This window comes from Capricornis sumatraensis, chromosome 9, assembly GCF_032405125.1.
Source record: "Capricornis sumatraensis isolate serow.1 chromosome 9, serow.2, whole genome shotgun sequence".
NCBI classification, from domain to species: domain Eukaryota; kingdom Metazoa; phylum Chordata; class Mammalia; order Artiodactyla; family Bovidae; genus Capricornis; species Capricornis sumatraensis.
The window spans coordinates 82,864,016-82,883,987 of record NC_091077.1 but is presented as its reverse complement, the minus strand read 5'-3'; the positions used below and the strand labels follow the sequence as shown (position 1 = coordinate 82,883,987).

The 19,972-nt window shown below is 39.1% G+C and overlaps 1 non-coding gene across 1 annotated transcript; it reads right to left on the bottom strand.

Moving 5' to 3' along the window:
* Window positions 1–9,358: 9,358 nt before the first annotated feature.
* On the bottom strand, window positions 9,359–9,430 carry TRNAS-GCU (transfer RNA serine (anticodon GCU)). The gene has a single exon. It is a non-coding gene; the product is annotated as a tRNA-Ser (tRNA).
* Window positions 9,431–19,972: the final 10,542 nt, after the last annotated feature.

Genomic DNA, 19,972 nt, shown 5'->3' with positions numbered 1-19,972 from the left:
TATTATTTTGGCAATTAGAAGTAGTCTCAAAGGAGATTCCAATTTGGTTGCTGGCAGCCATACTGGGTTTCTTGATTTCAGTGCTCCAAAGAATATGGTGGTCTCAAGGAGTAGTTGACCACTAAGGAGGGAAGGATGAAAAGGGAATCACTTATTCATTCTCAGCATAGAATACATAAAGAATGATCAGTGGATAACTGACATAGTTGTGTAGAGAAGTTAACTGTACCGTAGCTCACTACTGCCAGCACAGCAATGATGTACAATGAAAGAAATGAAAAATACAAAAGTCATTATTAAGCCACCTGATTAAAAGGAAGTCAGTATTTAAAGGCATTTAATACCTACTGAGTACAAATCTGAGAAGAACCATATCTGTATTACAAAAAAAAAAAAGTTTTCATTTTCTGTAAGATACAATGAACTGGTAAACAAAAATTAAAAGTCAATTTTGTGTTACTGCAGTATCTCTTGATTCTTTTGAGTTGTAGAATCTTAGCTATTTTTCTTTGTGTCAAACCCCATAAATGCATTGTTTCAAGAAAAGACATTTAACTCATCCTTGCTCTGATACAGTTGACTTCAAATTGTAAACACCTACCAACTCCCATTTCCTATATTTTGTAAAGTTATCAACAACAGCAACAAAAGGAGTATATCTGTAGTATAACTAAATCAGCAATAGTATTATCCCCAAATCTACCTTGATTCAAATCTACTATAATTTATTTTGTTCATCTGGTTAGCAGTGCCAGGAATCTGTAGTATCCTCGAATAGATTTATATATTTAAACTACATATGTAGCTAAATTTTAAAAAGGTTTTTAATTTTCTTGCTAAAGTCCTTCTCAAGTACTTTATACTCCAATAAAAAGGAACATATTTGTTAATATTTCCATCCCTTCTGAATTTTCAATGTGGAAGACAGTTTCTGGATATTTCTGGTATTTAAAAATGGATTCTTGAGTGCAAGAGTCTATTACTGGTACAATGACTTGAATGTAAGCACATCTAAAACAATTTGGGTTACTGACATTCAAACAGAAAAGTTTACTTTAAATTTTTTCCCATACTTACTTGGAATACATTGAACAGCCTTGGAGAAAAAAGTCTAAGGGTAACATAAAATTAAATCATGTTTCTTTAATGTTTAAGTTATCACACAGCTGAAAGGTATCATCTCAACTTTTCCAGCAAACCTCTTGTATTATTATGGCCAAATCACACACAAACCTGCTTGGTACTAACACTGAAAGGTCCTATGGGTTTCCATCAGTTCAGTTCAGTTCAGTCGCTCAGTCATGTCTGACTCTTTGCGACCCCATGAAGTGCAGCACACCAGGCCTCCCTGTCCATCACCAACTCCTGGAGTTCACCCAAACCCATGTCCATTGAGTCAGTGATGCCATCCAGCCATCTCATCCTCTGTCATCCCCTTCTCCTCCTGCCCCCAACCCCTCCCATCATCAGAGTCTTTTCCAATGAGTCAACTCTTCTCATGAGGTGGCCAAAGTATTGGAGTTTCAGCTTTAGCATCATTTCTTCCAAAGAATACCCAGGACTGATCTCCTTTAGAAAAGTGCTTAAATAAAAACAAGTTCACTGTTCAGATGTGGTGCCCTTAATTCTCTATCAAGTGACAAGGTTTAATACTAAGACTGTTCTTGAGCAGAAGGGACCTTGTCTAAGATGATATGCAAGAATTGATTAGTTATTCAGTTGTGTCCGACTCTTTGCAACCTCATGAACTATAGCCCTCCAGGCTCCTCTGTCCATCTTATTTTCCAGGCAAGAATACTGGAGTGGGTTGCCATTTCCTTCTCCAGCGAAGCTTTCTGACCCAGGGATCAAACATGCATCTCCGGCATTGGCAGATGGATTCTTTACTGCTGAGCCACCAAAAAGTAAAGTGTTACATTAAAGCATTACTGGGTAGTATGATTTCTTTAGCCCTTCATTTAGCATTATTTAGAGGGCACAGCTTAAGATGACTCTGGAGTCCTTATCTCTCTGTAGGTGATGTATTTAGGATACTGACAGCAGTCTACTTGCTCCAATCTTTAGAAGGAAATTCACTGCACATACATTTTTTTTTTCCACTAAGAAGAAGTGAAGCTTATTTTCTCTGTATTTGTTTCAGACCAATAAAGCTTTGTCACCTCTATAGCTACTCATCATCTAAACGACCTGGGTCCGCCCAGAGAGTAGCTCCATGTCTTCTCTGAAGTTAAACAATTTTCCTTCTCAGCTTATCCCTGTCCACTGAAGTTGTCCAGTTCCACATGCCTCCATTATTAAAAGATGCCTCTTGCTTTCAGTTGGTGTCTGACTGCAGCGTGAGCTGTGTTTATTCAAGGGATTATTCTCAAGGTAGAGAGAAAGCTCAGATTCTTCATTTTCTAACAATGAACCTATTAGTTTGATCAACAAAGATGAGATTCTCATATGGTGGTAAATTCTAAGAATACCACATTCCCATATTTTTCTTTCTAAGTAAGGGGCTCAATTGGCAGCTCTTCATTCTGCTTGAAATATCTGGGATTTTTGTTGTTTTTAAATTTTTTTTCACTATTTCTCTCTTTGATTTTAGTCAATTAAAATTTTGCCTGCCAAAACTCGTACATATGAGTAGAAAACAAAAAGCAGGAAATTTTGAAGTTTTAAGTCTTTGAAAGGCCCTTCTTTGAAAATGCTGAGAATCTTACATGTGAATCTGAAACAAAACTGCAGAACCATTCATTTATTATTCTGATAAATAAACATATTCACATGTAATGATTGCTGTGAGCCCAGGGAAAAGATAAATAAAGTACTTTGCGGCTCTGCTTATACTCGAGGTCAGCCAAACTGAACATCCTTGCTCCATGGGAAAGCACTTTAATTCCTGTGCTGAGAGCCTAACTTCAAGTGGCTGAGAAGCAAAGTCTGCTATTCTAATAGGAAAAAAAAAGAAAAGTTTTTTAAAGGCCAACCTTTCAGTTCAATATACATGAAAATTTAGTAATATATTAAAGCAGTTGGCAGCATATTAGAATCACCTAGGGAGCTTTAGAAAAACTTTGAGGCCTGGGTCTCTTTCCCATAGATCATGGTCCAAGGTGCAACCTGGACATCAGGATTGTTCGAATCTTCCCTCACAGACCTCTGGTAAATTTTAATATGTAGTCAGGGTAGAGAAACACTGACTTAACAGACTTAGCAGGAAAAAAATCAAAACCATTCCACTGATATATGGTTGGACTGATATTTATAGTTCACAATTTAAAATAATTTTAAAAATAGTATAATTGGTTTGAATTTGATCAAACTCAGAAATTCTTCAAATGTGAACATTGGATTCATTTGATTTCTCTTTTTCTTCAAGTAATAGTTTCCATTATATTAGCAGATGTGTTCTAATAAGCTATTTTTCTGCCTGCCTGCCCTATCACTGTCACTTATGTAAAAACTACTATAAACTACATATATCCTAACTTCAAATTCTTTCCCATATAAACTACCAAAATCCGAGGGCTATACAATAATTGTGTAAAACATTTCGGGGACAAGAATTCAAACTCTACTTGAAGCCAATTGCTTCTGAGATTTAGTTATATTTCAGGAAGAAGAACCTATTCTCACAATGAGCTTTATATTACAACATGGGCCCTTAGACCAAAAATATAGATAAATAAACAAAAAGCCAACATACAATAGGAAAGAAAGAAAACGAAAATTACTCATAATCTAAATATTTGGGGAAAAGTACTGCTAAATTTTATAATGTCTTATTTCCATTATGTCTGTAAATAAACACTTGCTAAATTGAGTCATCAGTTCTAGAAAATATACGATGTATAAACTATGTCAATAATGCTATAAATAATTTCCTAACTGGCCTCTGAATCTGATAGAGTTAGTTAAGTCAGTTGCAACTCACGCTGAGGCACGTGGAAGTCATGAACAACACAGTTAATTAGTTTGAAATATCCTCCGGCCATTCTTCAGCTCCCTTAGCTCTCTGGCCCCTCCAGAGAGCAGGAGGTCAATGGTCTAGCATTGACAGAGGAAGCAGGACCTGACCTTTCCTTCCCTGGCTTTCAACTAACAAAAGAAAGACTAGTACTAGTGGTACAAGGCATGAGGCTCCCTACCAGAATATTGCCTGTGCAAACAGAGGGCATAACGTTCTATTTTTATCCTCTCCACCAAGAAGAAGAATTCTAATTCTAAAGAAAAATATACCATATTGAGTGGATTAAAAAGAATAAATATTAATTAGAAAAGTGCACTAACATATAACAATTTGCCACTACCAAACAGATAAAGCAAATTGTTGAAGCATGACAATTCCCTTGAGAACTGGCTCCGTATTAAATGACCATTGGAGGAAAGTTCAGGCATCAGGATTTGGAGGGAGAGCACTGCTCAGGATGAACTGTGAAAACTTAGAAACTCTCAATTCAATAGACAGCATAAAAGCATCTAGAGACTGCTGCCTAATGCCTTAGAGAGTCGGTGGAGGAAAGCTATCACAGTGATAGTAGTCTGCAGAAATGCCCTTATCTTACTGACCAAAGCACTACTTCAAAAGTCAGTTTTGACATGTGATGTAAATAAATCACTTCCAATCTTTGGAATAATGCAAAGATAAATAAAACACTGAAAAAATATCAGTAACACTGCTATTTGAAATGTAAGTATTTGATGTCTCTTCACATATAAAATCCTTTCAAAAACTTCAAAAATTTACAAGTAGAGAGTATTGATCTGAGGCTATGAAACTTCCTTCCTTCCATGCAAATACTAAAAAAATGGCAATTAAAAAAATTATGTGATGTCTTCTTTGTGCAATTAATTAATATGTGTAGTAAAGTCTAGAAGGATATACACTAACATACTCATGAGTGTTATCCTTTTTCCTTCTACTTCTGAAATCTCTACAGCAAAGTTGCATTACACAAAAATTATTTAACAAATTATTGTGCTATAATATTAGTGGATTCTCACTGCTGCTGCTGCTGCTAAGTCACTTCAGTCGTGTCTGACTCTGTGCAACCCTATAGATGGCAGCCCACCAGGCTCCCCCATCCCTGGGATTCTCCAGGCAAGAACGCTGGAGTGGGTTGCCATTTCCTTCTCCAATGCAGGAAAGTGAAAAGTGAAAGTGAAATAATTCAGTCGTGTCTGACTCTTAGCGACCCCATGGACTGCAGCCTACCAGGCTCCTCTGTCCATGGGATTTTCCAGGCAAGAGTACTGGAGTAGGGTGCCATTGCCTTCTGACTGGAATCTAACAATTTCTAACAACAACAACAAAAAAAAACCTTGGAAAAAATATTCCAGACTTGATTTTATGAATTGCTCTCCACTGTATCTTCTATTACAGGTCTGCCAATATAAAGTCTCCCTGGATATCTCTTGGTGAGGATCTGAATCACCCGCAGTGTTTCTCAGAAATGCCATGCACATTTTGGATAAAATGGTTCTTTACTGTGTGGGATTATCTCACCTTTTAGGGCACTTAACGTCCCTCACTCTTCCAGTCACTGCTAGTGAATACTCACTTCTAATCAATCTAACAGCTCAAAACATACCCCCCAAGTTTCCCTACATCCCCAAGACAGGTAATAGTGCCGTTTGGGGGAACAGCTTGAGTTTTCTATTACAAGGTGGATGATCAGCGTAAAAAGAGAACAAAGAAACCAGTGGAAAAGCCTCAGTGAAGCTTTGTTAAATCAGCTGTAAGGAAACCACAACCATGCTCTTGTCTTAATGTCCATCTAAGCTAGCTAAGTGTGCTCTTCCTGAAACCAGCCACCTCCAGTGATTCAATCAAAGTTGACCTTCTGCAAAAAGTCCTAGGATATCTTACCCATCTCTAGTATCTTATCAGCACTGATCCAATAGAAGTGCCTAACATCAGGAAATCCATCTCAGCATTTATCCACTGGTTAGGTTTATTTGTTGATTAAATGAGTTAAATGCTTCTAAGAGTGTCGGGCACTAGTAAGTGTTCAATAAATGCTATATTTATCATTAATCATCATCATCATCATAATTATTTGTGATTTCCTTTTCAAGCACAGTGTACAAATAGCAATTCTGTACAAAAGTCTAAGACTTTAAACTTACAATGATTACCCTTTAGTCGACTATATACTGTGCTCTGTACAAAGCAAGTTATTCCTTCTTTAATATGGTAATAATCAATTTAAGACCTCAATAGTTCTTGCCCCACAGTCAAAATCTGGCCCTCACAAGTTGTACCCATATTTCTAGCATGAAAATGGTTCTGTCGTTGTCAATGTAGTTTTCAAATGAATCATCAAAATTCTCCACAAATGTATGTTTTTACAAACATTTATTGAATTGTAAAATCAAATACAATGTAAAATTTATGTTGTAAATGTTCCTTTGGAAGTTTTCTTCTCAGGCTGAACTAGTTGGATTTTCTCAACGTATAATTCTATGGACATTTGAACCAAAAATATTTTTTCCTGGCTTAACATATCTTCCTGTTGTAAGTGAAGCTGTTTTTCATTGATACAAGATCATCCCTCTAGGATTCAAAATTAGAATTAACTGTCTTGAAACCACTGTCAATTACATGCATGAAAGGTTTGAGATATCTTTCAATGATAATCCTGAAACATATGTTGTCTGGGTGTGTGTTGGTATTACTCCCTTGTGCTAAGTGCTAAGTCACTTTCAGTCATGCCCAACTCTTTGAGACCCCATAGACTGTAGCCCCTCAGGCTTCTCTGTCCATGGGATTCTCCAGGCAAGAACACTGGAGCAGGTTGCCATTTCCTTCTCCAGGGGATCTTCCTGACCCAGGGACTGAACCTGTGTCTCTTATGTCTCCTGCATTGGCAGGCGGGTTCTGTAGTGCTAGTGACATCTAGGAAGCCCCTTAGTGGAGATAAGTGAAATTTTGGTAGTTAATAGGGGATCGTGGTAGGCAGGGAGTGTGAGGTTCTTACTAATGATTCTTAAGGGATCTAAAATTGGTGTATGCCAGTTTGCTATAAACTGAAAGTTACGTTCTGACACACAACTTGGTCACCTGTGTTCTGTTATGTGACATTTCTGATAAAGAAACACTGCAAGTTTGTTGACAGCAAACCCCCTACATACTTCTCCACTTCCTACATGGTTCCAGAAGCCCAGGCTCTCACATACTGCTCACTGCAAATCTCAAAACAGGTGCAGCTTAATTGAGAGAAAACGCTGAAGAGGTGTCTGATCTGAAAATGAAATAATCCCTTCCTAGATCTTATTCTCATCACACACAGAAAAAGAAATGAATATTATGTAATGTGATAGTGGTATTAGCACTACATGATAATCAGATTACAGTATATAAATGTATCTAATCAACATGTTGTATTGTTGGGGCCAGTGTGAAGAAAGCAGGAGTGACTCCATCTTGAAGCCTGCCATCCATCTTACAGACAGGATGTGAACTGGGCCTGAACCCTACCCAAAGTGAGGAAACCATTGCTACTGAAAACCAGGTCTCCTAGTGACTTCTTCCCTCCTTACAGATGACAAACGGAGATTGTAGTTGAGGTCAGGCAGCCCCTGTTAGATTAACCATGGTGACACTCCCCTTGATGTATAATCACTGTTCCCCCCACCCTTTAACCTTAATTGTTTGTTCTCCTAGCACCTACCTGTTGTAAAACTCAACCATATACAACAAAGAGGTTGCTAACATGTAACCAGTCATGTAGTGGGGGGTATAAAACTGGTCCTCTCAGAAATATCAGAGTCCTTGTTGTGAACTGATTCCCCTTGGACCTGCTGGCATAATAAACTGTACTTCACTGTCTTGAGGGGCCTCCCTGGTAGCTCAGCTGGTAAAGTATCCACCTGCAATGTGGAAGACCTGGGTTCGATCCCTGGGTTGGGAAGATCCCCTGGAGAAGGGAAAGGCTACCCACTCCAGTATTCCGGCCTGGGGAATTCCATGGACTGTAGAGTCCATGGGGTCACAAAGAATCAGACATGACTGAGGGACTCACTTTCACTTTCCACTGTCTTGAGTGTTCTCCAAGGTATGTTTTGTGACTCCGGATTACACAACATTTCACCTTAAATTTATACAATGTTACGTGTCAAATTTACTTTAATTTTAAAAAGATAAGAAAATTTCCAAAATGAAAATGAGATACATTACTTTATAGTCTCTAAACTAATCTAAAAGCATAATCTATAGTCTCTAAACTAATTACACTTTGGATTTTCTTTACAAGAAGTTTCCTTTACTTAAGAATTTAACAGCTGATAATGTGGTTCCCTGCAAACTGGCAAGTGAGAACGGTTACAGAGCAGAAGACTTTTTGGATTAATTTAAAATGTAGCTTTTAAATATAGTTTTGTTGTAGTCACGCATTCCAGGAAACAAACTCACTCAGAAGGACAATGCAGATAGTGGAGTGCAGTTTATTACACCGGCGGGCCCAAGGTAGAGTCTCCTCTTAGCCAAGGACCCTGACCAGTATTTGTGAAAATCTTTTATACCCCATGTGTAGGTGTCTGAACCCACCACCCCAAATTCCTTGAGCCTTACATAAACCAAGGAAAATACAATCCCAGTAACCCCATCATTCACATGCTATGTGCTCATGTGCTCAGTCAAACAATTAACCAATAATCAATAAACCCGAGGTTACACTCCGATAGATACAGAAAATCTATGGCCGGTCTGGAGGAAGGGGTGACTAGTGTATGTTTTTTGTTAGGCAATGGGTAACCTAGATACGATCTTCAAGGTTCCCCTGTCTGGAGGGGGTCTTATCCTTCTGTTGTTTTCATAGGCACTAAACACAGAGTTCAGAGTCCATTGGAAAGGTGGCCGAGCAAGATCAGCATGAACCGGCCTAAGATGGAGTCCAGGCCCTATGAATTCTTTCTTCAGTTTAATTTTAGGGAAAGAGTTTTTGTTGAATTATTAACATGTATGTGTTCTTTTTAATTTTCTCTGAAGAAAAGAAAACATCATGGGGAATAAACCTCAAAATAAATCTATTCCTTAGTCCTTGATAAATATCTGTGCATAGTCTGGGTTGCCACATTTTACATCCCAATTTAAAAGTCATTCAAGTTCAAATTTTTTCAGTTGCAAATATGTTCAGGATCCCTGAGGAGTTTGTAACAGAACCAGATGGCTGGCAAATCTGTAGAGTTCCACCTAATCTAAATTTTCATCTTAAAATAATTGAGTTTCTCCTCTTCATGTAGCCTTTGAAAGGAAAGGAAAGTTAGTTGCACAGTTGTGAACGACTCCTTGTGATCCCATGGACTGTACTGTCCATGGAATTCTAAAGGCAAGAGTATTGGAGTGGGCTCCCATTCCCTTCTCCAGGGGATCTTCCCTACCCAGGGATCAAACCTGGGTCTCCTGCATAGCAGGCAGATTCTTTACCAACTGAGCTACTAGGGAAGCCCCTGTGGCCTTTAATGAAAGGCAACTTGCGCTCAGGAAAACACAATTATTGAAGCTTGTTCAAGTTTTGTTGGGCTATTTAATATGAGTTGGTCTTAGTAAATATGTGAAGAACTTAAGGTCATGAGACAAATTTCCAAGCCTCCAGAGGCTTCTCTGCATGCTGGATAGAGGAATGGAAATGCATGGAACTTGTCCCAGTGGAATTTGTGAGAATGCACCAATTGTGAAGCAGATCAACGTCCAGGTTTGACTGAAATGTTTCCAAATTGGTCTAGCCAGACAATGTTATATATATCAGCAGCTCTCAAACTGTGCCCCCTCATATATAACAGACAATACAGACATTCGTGATGAAGTGCAATATTTTGAAGTATTAGTTGGCATATTTCTTCCCAAACACTGAATTTGTTCATCCACACCCTGAGGGCTTCCTCTCTCTCCTAAGTGCTCAGGTAAACAATTGCCTTGTAAGCCCTGAATAGGAATTTAAAATCTTTTTTGCAGATATATACATTTTTCTATAGCATTAAGAGCAGGGAAAACTCCTGAAATTTCAAAGCAGATTCTAAATTCTCAGTATGGCAACAACCTCCTGATAATATAAGGACTAGTCTGAACAAAACCCCACTCCAGTACTCTTGCCTAGAAAATCCTATGGACAGAGGAGCCTGGTAGGCTGCAGTCCATGCGGTCGCTAAGAGTCAGATATGACTGACTGACTTCACTTTCACTTTTCACTTTCATGCATTGGAGAAGGAAATGGCAACCCACTCCAGCGTTCTTGCCTGGAGAATCCCAGGGACGGAGGAGCCTGGTGGGCTGCCATCTATGGGGTCGCACAGAGTCGGACACAACTGAAGTGACTTAGCAGCAGCTGAACAAAATGCTGGAGAAATGGGATTAAGGTTAGCAGTCAGAGACTCAAAACAAATAAACTAAGTAACTCAAGATTAGGCTACAAATGAAGAGAAAAATTTTAAAATATGATATGTATCTAGATGCATTGATTTAATTGCACTTAAAATTGTGAATGCCTGAATAATTTTATTAGATTCATGTCATTTTTATATTAAAAGTGTTTACATACCACATGCCACACACCAGCTGCTAAACTGATCCCTTTGAGCTAGCATTAATGGAATCTTTATCTTTAGGAGAAAAGCTTTTATAAACAAAATACTTCTTTAAAAAAAAAATACAGGTCACTAGCATTGCTAATATTAGATTTTGCTAATAGAAGGTGGTAATATTTTGAAGTATATAGTATTCACAATTTTATGCAACCGGGTTTATCCACAATTTAAAAATTCAAAATAAGTATGTTCAAGATAAGTAGTTCTTTGATAAAAGTGCAAGCTGTGATTTCATATTTAAACAAGAGACACTTTTGGAAAGAATTAAATTGCCAACTGGTAAAGTTTTTGGACAAAAAGCTTTTATGAACAATATAAATGCAAAGAATATGTAAAACTTTAAAAATCAATGTAGAGTACCAGCACCTAAGTTAAGTGGTAATGACAAGATGCCCATCAGACTAGTAAACTGCGTTTTAAATACCTTTCAGTCATTACCAACAGCCAACTATGGAAAATGGAAAACAATTCTGTTTTTCTGGAAAAAGTCTGTAAACAGCATGTCCAGAGCCCTGCAGGGCCAGACTCTAAGAGGTTCGTTGTCTGCTAATTCCCATCTGGAAATGTGTCCTCCTTGGGGTGCCTAGGAGGACTCAGGAAGGGGGTCCTCTCTTTGTGACTTTACTGGTCACCATCTCACAGACTGCTAGAGGTCTGAGAGGAGGAAAGCAACTTCCAGGCAGCTGTTTCTTCAACTCCTTCCCTCTATTGCCCCCTCACTTCTAACAAATCCTATATTCTGTGACTATATCCTATAAACATTATCACTTCCTCCTGCCTGCCAGACCCTAGGGTTTCTTGATTTAAGGGTATATACTGACAATGTGGCTCAGAGGTTAAAGCGTCTGCCTGCAATGCAGGAAACATGGGTTCAATCCCTGGGTCGGGAAGATTCCCTGGAGAAAGAAATGGCAACCCGCTCCAGTATTCTTGCCTGGAGAATCCCATGGACAGAGGAGCCTGGTGGGCTACAGTCCACGGGGTCGCAAAGGGTCAGACACAACTGAGCGACTTCACTTTCACTTTCACTGACAACATACTTAGGCAAAATAATAAACGGTAACAAAGGAAGAAAAGAAACAAAGGCCTGTGTCGTCAAAATATATAACTAGTAAATATTATTTGATAGGGGGAAACAGCCTATAAAATTTTCTATCTTGATTAGGAAAAGGGCTTAGAAAAAAGTCATTTTCAGAGCAAAATCTTTCCAGAGGGACTCTGCCCCTTACGTTTAATTCAAACATATTATCTCAGCACCAGTGTAGAAATATTTTTCTCCAAACTAAAAGAATCAAACAAATATGACCATTTATATGGTGATAACAGTTAAATTTAGCTCGTTCCACAGCCAGTTCTCAGATACTCACAACATTATCCTCAGGTTCAGATATATACAGTAAATTAAAAGCCCATTTAGTAACTTTATTTGGCAGCTAAACTGTCTCTAAGCAGCCTCAGGCAAAGGATACAAATGTCTGGTTCTCTCGCAAAGAGCCATAGCATACAAACAACTTTACAATGTTTAGTCTTGCTTTTTGTGGTCTATAGGCCCTGCCATCAGTAATGTGTTTATCAGTGAAAATGCTACATGGCCCTATTTGCCAAGGCACCAAAAATGTGAAAGTAAAAGAATAAAGTATCCATGAATATGCTATTTATTAAAATACAAAGGAATTACGTGACAGTCACCTTTTCAAAAATAGCCATTTTACATTTGACCTTTTCCAGTGAATAATAGGGTTTCATTTAGAACATAACTGCCTGACCTAAACCATTGCTCTCTGTACAATGATCTTCATAAAGCCCAAGATACTTCTTAATAAAATAAGCTGAAAGCTCCCTGTTTAAACAATCAAACTGAAGTGTTTAAGGGTCTACATTCATTGTTGCATTGTAAACTGCTCATAAAATTGAACAATGTATATAGCACCATTGACCTCTTTCTCCTCTGGCAGATTCAGGTCCTTTCATATTTCAGAGGACTGTCCCTGTGTCTCCATCTCAGACCTGGACCTACATTTCTAGATCCTGAACTGCTCAATTCCCAGATGGTCCCTGTCTGCTCATCCTCTGTCTCTCTGTCTCCCTCTCTCCCAAGCCCTGGAGGTTCTCAACAACTGAGCAGACCTCCCAAAGGACATTTCCTCTAGATAGACTTTTATGTCAGGACACACACCATATCCACGTACAGATGATTTGATCTGAAATCCCAAGTCATCCATCTGGGATCATTCACCTGACTATATTGACAAGTCACAGGTCCCACTATACCCTCAGATTCCAGATACGGCCAAACTGACTGTTGTCCTCTTTCTTGCCAAGAATGCTCATTCCCACCTGGTCTCACTATAAAATTCCTCAGAGCCATTCAAGACACTTTTGAATATCACTTATTTCAACAGGTCCATCCTAACCTCCTGGAATAGGTTCAGAAACTCATCTATTTTCCCCATTACTCCCCATAGGACTCTCTAGTGCTGTGACTGTTGTTCTTGGTGGTGGTTTTTTTTTTTTAAAAACATATCTGTCTTCCTGGTTTACTTATAGACTCATACACAGGAAGAACCAAGCTTAATGACATTTTTATCACCACACATCCACACTCTTTGGAAACTTTAATTGAAATATCTCTTACATAGGCCCTGAACTGGAAGTTAATCCTCTCAGATGATAGTGAATAAGGAAGAAATATCTCTGCTTTGAAATCTAAAATGCCTGTATAGAACTACCATAGTATATATATGCAATGAGAAAAGCAGGAACAAACCAAAATAAATAGAATTAAGTATTTGGATGAATGGTTAAAATTGTACAAATTGTAATTTTGGAGAGGTCTTTGGGATTTTACTAATGGATATAACCCTTCTCCCAGAAAACAGTTTGCTTGTGCACATGAACACACAGACACATCTTTACAATAGTTATAAAGGGTCTTGTCCCCTGGAAACCCTTCCACGGATGATTCTAGTAGGGAGCGCTCATGCTGGTATTCTCAGACCACAAATTAAGAACACTGAGCCTTTGAAAATGGTATGAGAGAATAGAATCCTATAATTTCAATAACCAGAGAACAGGCTTTAGGAGAAACTGAAAGAAAACCAAGGGAAAGACAAATAGTCCCTTTAGACCACTTGGGCTCAAAGAGCTTTTGCCCCAGTGTCTATTTCTTCGAATTTTATTTTAATTTGTATCTGGCTTATAATTACAACTATCTGATGAGGCAGTGTGGCTTTTTGTTGTTGTGTTATGAAGCAAAAAGATATAACTGATTAAAGACCGCCATCCTTTTCACCTCTGAAGGTGAAAAAGCTAAAATCTTGAGGAGCAAGTTGTTCTTTTTTGCCTTGCTAAATTCAAATTTGGAGGAGCTTTGCAATCCTTAAATCCTTTTTTAGAAGTGGAATTGAGTAAGATAAAGCAAACAAGATGGAATATAAAAGAAAAAATAAAAACACACAAGCAAATGAGATGCAGAAAAATGTCAAAATTATATGAAAGGCTTAACAGAAGAAACTACTACTTAGAGGAAATCTGACATGTTAGAAGTTAGATACAAAAATATGCTGTGTCTACAGACTACAGGAACCACTGCAAGGCATAGAATGCTTTGATTCTAGTCACTATTATTCAGCAAGCCCCAGGGTGTCTCTTGGTCCCATCTAACTTGCCAGGACACATAATTTCATCGTGGAGACTTCCAAGGATTCAGCTTGAGTCTCTCCAACTAATAATATAAACAATAACAGGAAGTTATCATTCATCTATCACTCACATTATGTCAGAGACTGAACTGAGGACTTTATATATGCGTGATTTCACTTAATCCTCACAACCATTTGATGAGGCAGGCACCGTTAATACCCTAGTGTGCAGATGAAAAAACAGAAATTAAGAAAAGTATTAACTTCCAAAAGGTCAGATAACATAACTGGGAAGATGAGAGGATTTCTTTTCCTAATACTCATTGACCTCGAAGGCAGCTGTAGACCTTAATTAACTGATTAGCTAGTTAAACTAAGATATGAAGTCTGGAGTGTTAAATAATTTTTCTAACACGATGGCAGACAAAGAAAACATAGTCCAGCCACCGAAAGAAATTTTGAAGTAACTCAGTTTCTTACTTTGATGAATGCTTCTTAAAATCCCATTTCTCCCCATTCATCTCCCTCCCAACCCACAGCCACTCTGGTCCCATCCCACACTAATCACCCTAAAAATCTCCTTTCCCACTTCTAGCCATTGTCTCTCTGGCACCATTCCTTCTCTTTTCTTGATCAGATTTTTCATCATTTCTCCCATTTTGATTCACAAAAATCAACTATGCCGGAGTTCTGGGCAATCTCCTGCCACCATGTAATAGTCTAAGCACACAGTGAAACTCAGGCCCACTCTCCTTCTTGCCCCCAAATTATACCCCAGCCCCAAACAGCAGTTGTGCACAGGACACTGGAAGGATGCTTCTCAAAAGAAAAAGGAAAAGAAAACACTGAGCAGTAGAAAGCCAGACCGCTCTGCAGTTGGCAGGGAGAAGAAAAGTTCTGAAAATTTCCATATGTTTGTCATTTTGATTCTCTGACATTTATTTGTATATTTTAATCCTTCAACTAGCCTTAAATGTCATGGGTTTGGGTGTTTATTTTGTAATAACAGGAAACCACTGATGAAATTTGATGAAGAAAGTGACTTAAAATTATATATAGACATTGGAAGATAATCTGGCCACAAGGTAAAGGCTAGATTGGAGAAATGAAGGGTGATGAGTGGCTAGAGATAATTTTCTTTTTTCTTTTTTTGCCCTCTTCTCCATTGTTATTAAATAATTAAATAATGCATTGAAGTTGTATTATATGAGGAGGTCAGTATTAGTGAGAGAAATATACGTGTTTAAGTTTCATCTGTCTGTGACCATGGCTAATACCTCTACTTGGGAACTCTCAGACATAACTGGGTGATATGTCAGAGGTACTAGCTCACAGAGCCTGGCACATGGGAGTTAATATTCATCATATGCATTCTTACCCATTGTACAATTGAATACATGAATAAATATGGTCTGTGGTCAAGAATACACAGAAAAACTATATAAGAAAGATGTTCACGACCAAGATAATCACAATGGTGTGATCACTCACCTAGAGCCAGACATCCTGGAATGTGAAGTCAAGTGGGCCTTAGAAAGCATCACTACAAACAAAGCTAGTGGAGGTGATGGAATTCCAGCTGAGCCATTTCAATCCTGAAAGATGATGCTGTGAAAGTGCTGCACTTAATATGCCAGCAAATTTGGAAAACTCAGCAGTGGCCACAGGACTGGAAAAGGTCAGTTTTCATTCCAATCCCAAAGAAAGGCAATGCCAAAGAATGCTCAAACTACCGCACAATTGCACTCATCTCACATGCTAGTAAAGTAATGCTCAAAATTTTCCAAGCCAGGCTTCAGCAATACGTGAACCGTGAACTCCCTAATGTTCAAGCTGGTTTTAGAAAAGGCAGAGGAACCAGAGATCAAATTGCCAACATCTGCTGGATCATGGAAAAAGCAAAAGAGTTCCAGAAAAACATCTATTTCTGCTTTATTGACTATGCCAAAGCCGTTGACTGTGTGAATTACAATAAACTGTGGAAAATTCTTCAAGAGATGGGAATACCAGAGCACCTGACCTGACTCTTGAGAAACCTATATGCAGGTCAGGAAGAAACAGTTAGAACTAGACATGGGACAACAGACTGGTTCCAAATAGGAAAAGGAGTATGTCAAGGCTGTATATTGTCACCCTGCTTATTTAACTTACATGCACAGTACATCATGAGAAATGCTGGACTGGAAGAAACACAAGCTGCCAGGAGAAATATCAATAACCTCAGATATGCAGATGACACCACCATTATGGCAGAAAGTGAAGAGGAACTAAAAATCCTCTTGATGAAAGTGAAAGAGGAGAGTGAAAAAGTTGGCTTAAAGCTCAGCATTCAGAAAACGAAGATCATGGCATCCAGTCCCATCACTTCATGGGAAATAGATGGGGAAACAGTGGAAACAGTGTCAGACTTTTTGGGGGCTCCAAAATCAGTGCAGATGGTGACTGCAGCCATGAAATTAAAATACGCTTACTCCTTGGAAGAAAAGTTATGACCAACATAGATAGCATATTCAAAAGCAGAGACATTACTTTGCCGACTAAGGTCCGTCTAGCCAAGGCTCTGGTTTTCCCAGTGGTCATGTATGGATGTGAGAGTTGGACTGTGAAGAAGGCTGAGTGCTGAAGAATTGATGCTTTTGAACTGTGGTGTTGGAAAAGACTCTTGAGAGTCCCTTGGACTGCAAGGAGATCCAACCAGTCCATTCTGAAGGAGATCAACCCTGGGTGTTCTTTGGAAGGAATGATGCTAAAGCTGAAACTCCAGTACTTTGGCCACCTAATGCGAAGAGTTGACTCATTGGAAAAGACTCTGATGCTGGAGGGATTGGGGGCAGGAGGAGAAGGGGACGACAGAGGATGAGATGGCTGGGCATCACCAATATACAATGGTGAGTACCCAGAGCCAGACATCCTGGGATTGCAAAGTCAAGTGGGCCTTAGGAAGCATCACTATGAACAAAGTTAGAGAAGGTGATGGAATTCTTATTGAGCTATTTCAAATCCTAAAAGATGATGCTGTGAAAGTGCTGCACTCAATATGCCTGCAAATGTGGAAAACACAGCAGTGGCCAAAGGTCTGGAAAAGGTCAGTTTTCATTCCAATCCCAAAGAAAGGCAATGCCAAAGAATGCTCAAACTACCTCACAATTGCACTCATCTCACATGCTAGCAAAGTAATGCTCAAAATTCTCCAAGCCAGGCTTCAACACTATGTGAACCAGGAACTTCCAGATGTTCAAGTTGGATTTAGAAAAGGCAGAGGAACCAGAGATCAAATTGCCAATATCTGTTGGGTCATTGAAAAAGCAAGAGAGTTCCAGAAAGACATCTATTTCTGCTTTATTGACTATGCCAAAGCCTTTGACTATGTGGATCACAGCAAACTGTGGAAAATTCTTAAAAAGATGGGAATACCAGACCACTTTACCTGTCTCCTGAGAAGTCTGTATGCAGATCAAGAAGCAACAGTCATAACTGTACATGGAACAACAGACTGGTTCCAAATAGGAAAAGGATGATCAGGGCTGTATATTGTCACCCTGCTTTTTTAACTTCTGTGCCGATTACATCAAGAGAAATGCTGGGCTGGATGAAGCACAAGCTGAAATTAATATTGATGGGAGAAATATCAATAACCTCAGGTATGCAGATGACACCACCCTTATGGCAGAAAGCGAAGAAGAACTAAAGAGCCCCTTGATGAAAGGGAAAGAAGAGAGTGGAAGAGTTGGCTTCAAACTCAGCATTCAGAAAACTAAGATCATGGTATCTGGTCCCATCATTTCATGGCAGATAGATGGGGAAACAATGGAAAAAGTGACAGACTGTATTTTGGGGGGCTCCAAAATCACTGCAGATGGTGACTGCAGGCATGAAATTATAAGATGCTTGCTCTTTGGAAGAAAAGTTATGATCAACCTAGGCAGTATAATAAAAAGCAGAGAGTTTACTTTGCCAACAAAGGTCTATCTAGTCAAAGCTATGGTTTTTTCCAGCAGTCATGTACGGATGTAAGTTGGACTCAGAAAGCTGAGCACTGAAGAATTGATGCTTTTGAACTGTGGTGTTGGAGAAGACTCTTGAGAGTCCCTTGGACTGCAAGGGATCCAACCAGTCCATCCTAAAGGATATCAGTCCTGAATATTCATTGGAAGGACTGATGCTAAAGCTGAAACTCCAATACTTTGGCCACCTGATGCAAAAAACATTACTTGGAAAAGACCCTGATGCTGGAAAGATTGAAGGCAGAAGGAGAAGGTGACGACAGAGGATGAGATGGTTGGATGGCATCACCGACTCAATGGACTTGGGTTTAGGTGGACTCCAGGAGTTGGTGATAGACAGGGAGGCCTGGCTTGCTGCAGTTCATAGGGTTGCAAATAGTAGGACACGACTGAATGACTGAACTGAACTGAATTGACAGTTTTCCCCTGTATGTGCAGCATCCTAGCCAATATGGAAGAGGCCTATAGGTACTTTGAAATCACCTTGTATGGGGTGACGCCTCCTCCATTTTGACCCCCAAGGAGCCTTTCTGAAGACATGCATTTGGGAAGATTTCCTTGACCTCGAGAATGAGAAATATGTGGTCTCTCTATCTCTTATCTGGGCAGGGCTCTGTTCCTCTCTGCCTCTGCCTTTCTGTTATCTTTAAGTGTCCACCAGAGGCAAAGTCCAGCTATTTACCCTGTTCCTGTTGTTATTTCTATCTGGAAGTGTAAACAGGAGGTTGGCTATAAATGTCTAACCCGGAACCCATCTATCTCCTGCCTCAGTATGTAGAAAACTGTTTTGATTCAATAACTGGAAATTTAAAAGAAAATCAACTTTGAGGGGATCACAATGATATTGACTTAGGACACTAACTGAGCTTTAAGATTAGAAGACTTTATTATCTTTGTAACATGTAGATGAAGAACCACTACCCTTTATTTATTCAATTAAATAATACTGATGACTACTTTGGCCAGGAATTATAATAAGGATAATACAGAGGTGACAAAGAAGGGTCAAAGATCAGCCATTATTAAATCAGATGTAAAGAACTTATGGGGAAATTAGTATTAATACAAGTTGCCATAATTAAGGTATACACTGACTCATAGTTGACCAAGATAGAGAGGAGTGTATAAGTTATGGGGGTGGGAGGTGGAGCACTCTTCCCTGGAGGAAGAAGCATATTGCTACTGACATTGTTTAGAATCAGCAATGCATGGTGATAACAGAAAGCAGGCTGACCCTTAGTCCGTTTTAGTACTATTTTAAATTCTCCACAGACAATATACCCACTTTGTGCCTGCCACCAGGGCACACTGCTTTCCCCTTACCCCTTCTCCCATCCCCTTGATGCCAACTGCTGTATGAGCAAAGTGAAAGAAGAAACAGATCTTTTCTGAGGAAGTTACAGAAAGAATAACAGGATCACTGACATTTTAAATGACTTTTGAGAAGAACTAAGAATTCACCTAATTATTTTGGATTAGAATATTATACAATGTTAATTCCCTACGGGCCATTTGGCCTCGTTGTTCTGTGTGGGGTACTTCTATTCATTTACACTTGTATTTGGTATTGTGTGTGTGCTCAGTCGCTTAGTCATGTCTGATTCTTCGTGACCCCATAAAATTGTAGCCCACCAGCCTCCTCTGTCCATGGAATTTTCCAAACAAGAATACTGGGGTGGGTTGCCATTTCCTTCTCCAGGGGATCTCCCTGAGCCGGGGATTGAACCTGAGTCTCCTGTGACTCCTGCATTGGTAGGT